Consider the following 5,823-nt stretch of genomic DNA (forward strand, 5'->3'; position numbering starts at 1 on the left):
GGCTCCCTCTGTAGTCCACAGCACCGAGAAGAATCAAGACCAGACAGGTGCTGACGGCAGGGACCCACCCTGTGAATAATCCCAGATACCTCCTCCCTGGGAAAGGGTGCGGCTGCCCAAGGCTCCCAGGAAGCCTGGCGAACCCAGGAGCGCCTGTGGGACCTGGGGGTCACATCCTGACCTCTGGGAACTTTCTGCCTGTGAGGACGGATCTGCTCCAGGAGTCTGAAGGTTCTGGATGGAGGTTGCTCCCCAACCCCCACCTCCCACCCTTTTCCATCAGCCCCACCAGCAGCGGGCAGATAGAGTAGAAAAGCACATCCCAGGAGGTGATGCACATATGTCCTTACCACTAGAACTGATTCCCACTCTGTGGCCAAGGGGACCATTCACCCACCACCCCCACCTCAGCATCAGACTGTCACCCACCCAAGAAGCCTCCCACAAGCCAAGACACTCCAGCCCCTCAGCCACTCTCAGCTCAAAGCCACAGCTATCACCTCACATGTTCCACGTCTACTCCAAGGTCTGAGGCTCTGGTCTTGGGAGCCCTTGAATCTTCGAGGAGCGAACTTCACGTGACACCTTGTGTGCATGCAGTAGGACCTGTGTCTCCATGGGGACCTGCAGGGGCTCCCACCTCTCCATGGGTGGAGCAGCCTCCTGAGATACATGAGGGGGAGGGAGACCTGTAGCCTGGGGACTGACACTGCAGGGCCTGGGGGTTTCCTGAACCTGTAGGCTGTCTCCCAGGCCTCCACCTCCCAGGCCTGACTGACAGTGAAGCTCTCCGAGAGGAGGCCTGTAGCCCCCAGAGCCTCAAGTTAGGGAGAGGAGAATGGTCCTATTCTGCAGACAGGTTTGGGAGGCGGGAACCCTGAGGACAGACTGGGTGGGTGGTGGCTACCTGAGAGAGGAGGGCAACCAGGTGAGCCCAGGTCCATCCTGAGACCAGCAAAGTCTTGGAGACTAACAGGCTGAGGGGCTCTCTGTGGGAAAAACCCTGTTCTGGACAGAGGGTGTCAGGAGGGGGAAGAGAGTGGTGCGGCCAGTTCTCTCTAGTTCTAACTGGCCTGCTAAGTTGAACAGGATGACCAGATGACCTGGTCATCTCCGCATCTCTCACCCGCCTTGGTCAGAGCAACTACCTTGCTGAGGGTCCCTGTCTCACGCCTCCCTTGGGCCAGGAGGCCCCACATCCAGCCTGGCTTCTTCCAAGAGACCTTCTGTGGAAAAGAAGGAAGGAAAAAGAAAAGCAGACAGATACACAGGCTGCTTCAAGTAACGTATTGCCTGAGACAGTGGTTCTCGAAGAATGTTCCAAGAAACCTGGGGATTCCCAAGACCCTGCAGGGGCTCCATGAGGTCATGACTATTTCCAGTCATGATATAACATTGCAGTCCATAATAATATACCCTGAACCACCCACCACAAGAAGTCTCCCACCAACCAAGTACCCCCAGATCCTTCCCTTCCTCACCGTGCTGATATTTACACCAGTGACCCTAGAACAACAGCAGGTCAGACTATTAGCATCTTAGCGGGAACCAGGGAGATGGCAGCAAACTGCACTGGCCGTCATTGTATTCCTCGTGCTGTGTTCTTTCAAAACGAAAATGTTTTTCACTTGAGAAATGTTCTTGATAAAGCGATCAAAGCTATTCATTTTATTAGATCTCAACCATGATTGTCTCAAGGAAAAGCACTTGCGCGATTGAAGGGTAAGTTGAACTAGCCACTGTTTTCATAGAAACACCTTTTTTACTTGAAAGAACAAATAACAGCTCAATTATGGATGCTCATGCTATGGTATATAAGGCAGACATTTATCTTGAAAATGAACAGAGTTAAACTTTTACTTCAAGGAAAACCAACAGGATGTGTTAGTGTAATAAACCTGGAACTTTCAAGCAAAAATTAAACATTGAAAAATTTGGCTCTGCCACCATGAGTTTGACAGTCTCTCAAAACGTAAAGATTTTCTTGATGAGATCAGTGGTGATGATATCAATAAGTGTGATTTTTACATATATATATATATTAGATAATGAAATGTATCAGCATTTGGAAGATGCGGATAACCCAGTGAATCAGTCTTTTCCAAATGACCAGTATATTAAGTTACAGAATCATAGGAGAACTATTTCTATTTCGTGATAGACCAACAAATTCTAATGTAACAAAGAATTCATTAATATGGTCTGAGATTCTAGGTTAACCCTTTCAAAACGTCCGCTTGTTGAGTTTTGGTGAATTATCAAAGAAGAATATTCACAACAAATTTTATTGTAATTATTTATATGAGTGTAGGCTCAGTCATATTTGACTCTTTGCAACCCTATGAACCATAGCCTGCCAGGCTCCTCAATCCATGGGATTTTCCAGGCAAGAATACTGGAGTGGTTTGTCATTTCAACAACAACTTTTAAAGACTATTAATATATTTTCCTCTTTCCAACTACTTATCTGTGTGAGGCTTGATTGTCTTCATATCTTCAAACAAAAGGCAAATATCGTATATTAACACATATATATGGAGTCTAGAAAGACGGTACTGATGAACCTAATTGCAGGGCAGCAGTGGAGACACAGACGCAGAGAACAGACACAGGGTGGGGTGGGGTGGAAGGAAGGAGAGGGCAGGGCGAATGGAGAGGGTAACACGGAAGCATCTACCCCACCACATGTGAAATAGATAGCCAACGAGGGTTTGCTGTGTGACTCAGAACTCAAACCGGGGCTCCGTGACAACCTGGAGGCCTGGAATGGGGAGGGAGGTGGGAGGGAGGTTCCAGACAGAGGGTACGTATGTATCCCTATGGCTGATTCATGTTGATACATGGCAGAAACCAATACAATATTGTAAAGCAACGATCCTTCAATTAAAACTAAATTTCAAAAAAGAAAAGAAAAATAAAACAACACATACAACAAACTGATTACAGAAGGAGGAAAGTCCATTTGTCTTCATATAAGCCATACATTAAAGAGGTGCACAAAAATGTAACCAACGATATCGTTTTTCTCACTAGCCTTTTTTTGAAAATATAGTTATTTCTTACTTTAAAAATATGTTAATAGATCATGGTTTTACTGATACTGTTTAAGTGAATTAATAAGTAGTTTAAATTGTATAATATTGTATATAATAGTAGATGTAACCCATATAAACAAAAACTCTTTTAGATACTCAGTAATCTGTCAGGTGTGAAAGGGCCTTGAAAACCGAAAGGTCAAGAATCAGGGCCCAAGGAAGGCAGCAGGCTGTCCTGACGCAGGTAGGCCACAAGGGGGCAGCACGACTCTGATCACGCCAGGCTGCCTTTCACCCGCGGAATCTCCCTCATCTCCCTATCTCCACCCCTCCCCACTTCCTTATTTTCTTTCTCTGCGTTTTCCCGAGCTACACAACTTCTTAATTACAGGAAATGATCGTCTTCTCAGCGTAGTTTCTGTCAAGCCATGTAAGTCACATTACTCTGCAACCGTTTATCAGATGCCTCTCAGATGACGTTAATCACCCAAGGATGACTGCAAGGAGTTAATGAGCTAGTGGGGGAGAGGGGCCCCAAGGCCAGCCATCAGAACGCCAACGTGGCGATAATGGGACAGCCCTTTATTTCCTGTTTCAGAGGGATCCCCGCGAGGCAGAGGAGGTCAACAGGGACACATTGAGATACTCATCAGGAATTTCTGGAAGGCTCTGGAACTTCAGGGACACACTGAGAACAAAAACCAGGTTCCACAAGAGGCAGGAGAGGAGAAGGACTGGAAAAACGGGAGCCAGGGAACAGAAAATGGGGAAAGAAAATTTCCCAGAAATCACAGAGATTATGAGTGAAGACAGCAAGAGGGAGTCCGGGGAAAGGATTGAGACTTGGGAACCCTGCAAATGGGGGAGAGACACTGACCCCTCTTGGTCGTGGCCTCAGGGGACCAAGCTCACTGATCGGTCTCGAGCTGCTGGGTGTCTGCCTGCTCTCTCGTTTGCTTGTGTGTTTCTAAAAGAGCTGAGGAAGCCGTACCTACTGTCCAGAGCCAGGAAAACTGTCCCGATTCATGCCCACGCAGGAAGCTCTGAATGTTCGTCAAGGAGAAGACCCCACTTCCCACCACCCTTTCCTTCCAACCTCTGGCCTTGGTTGTCAGTGAGAAGGCTGGGTGGGATCCGGGCACTTATTGACCAAGCCAGAAATAGCCTGCCCAGGTCACAGCCTCTACAACTCAACCTCAGCCTCACCCAGGCCTGGGTTAGCTGGGACCATGAGGTCTGCCAACTAAGGCTTTTATTTTATTTTTTTTTTTTTGGCTGCACAGGCTCTTAGTTATGAGATCTTCGATCTTCACTGGGGCATGTAGTGTCTTTCAGTTGTGGCATGGGAACTCTTAGCTGTGGCATGTGGGATCTAGTTCCCAGACTAGGGATCAAACCCAGGCCCCCTGCATTGGGAGCAGGGAGACTTAGCCACTGGACCACCAGGGAAGTCCCCTGCCACTGCCTTCTGTCATGAGGGAACTCACTGCCAAAGCAGGACCCCAAGTGTGGACCCCTTCTGTTTCGAAGCCCTGTCCAGCTGCTCACTCCACCAACCCCTGACCCTACTCTCCTCCTCCCACCCATTCACTTCCATCCTAACCAACACTGTATGGTCCCAGCCAACATCTCTGCGGAAAGTCACAGGGCAACAAACAGACCTGTGTGTATTGCACACTCCTTCATTCCCCCCGTTTATTTGTGCATTCCTGCATTTATTAATTCAACAACTGTTCATTCTACACCTACCGAGCAGGCTCTTGCTCCATCCTGGAACCGCAGAGGTGATTCAGGCCACATGCCTGGGTCAGGGAGCCTCAGCAGAGTGGAGGAAAGAGACCCGAAAGACGAGAACTTCAGGCGCTGGCCTGCACCCATGCTTTGTTCAGCGCATACCATGTTTCATAGTTAACGTTTTTATTTTCCTTTAAAAGTAGTTGACGAATCTTATAAGCAAGAGTTTTCACAGAAAAAATCAGATTTCCTGAACCTTTGGGAGATCCATTAACAAATGCTCCACTCTCTCACGGGGCTGCCTTCCCCTGAGGATGAGTGACAGCGGCCCCCTCAAGTGAGGAATGCTCTCGTGTGCCACAGTCCCCACCAGCCTCTAGTCTCTCCAGCCCTGAGACTCCATGTCTGCTGTCACAGGTCACACTGCCAACGATGCTTTTGGTGTTCTTCAGCCCACACTGCTTCACCACTTGGCTGCAGGTCCCTAGCGCCTGTAAGCTTGGGTCTCGGGTCCTTGGTCCAGAGCGAAACATGCCCTGATGGGGGCAGCAGAGGGCGCTGTGGACGCACACACGAGAAGCACCCAGGCGAACTTGCCCCGATGGCCTAAAACAGAGATTTCCTAACTGAGGAGGACCGCACAGGATGGCTGCAGGCTGTCATCTGCACTTCCTCCATCAGCTCAGAGGAGGCAGACCCCTCGCCCTCTTAAGAGTCAGAGCCAGGCAGGTGCAGGAGGGCTCAGCCATCCTTGCTGGGCTGCCACAGGGGCAGCCAGAGTGGGTTGGCCCCCTCGGGGGTCCTCAGACCCCCACCAGCCCCTGGCTATCACAGGTGGGAAGCACACCCTCGGTGGTTGTTGAGAGAGGGGACCTAGAAGAGAGGCAGCCTGCTTCCCACCTCACTCAGGGGGGACAGGGGTGTGAGGTGGAGGGGAAGTGGCCTGAGCAACCAGCTTCCTCCCAAACCAGCTCCGGGCCAGGGCTGGGAATTTCACAAAAAGTCGAAAAGAGCTCTGTGAACACTTCCTGTCCTGGCCCAGCCCCCTTCCTGG

This window comes from Moschus berezovskii, chromosome 4 (genome assembly GCF_049115385.1).
Source record: "Moschus berezovskii isolate FMDL1 chromosome 4, NW_MosBer_1.0, whole genome shotgun sequence".
NCBI lineage: Eukaryota > Metazoa > Chordata > Mammalia > Artiodactyla > Moschidae > Moschus > Moschus berezovskii.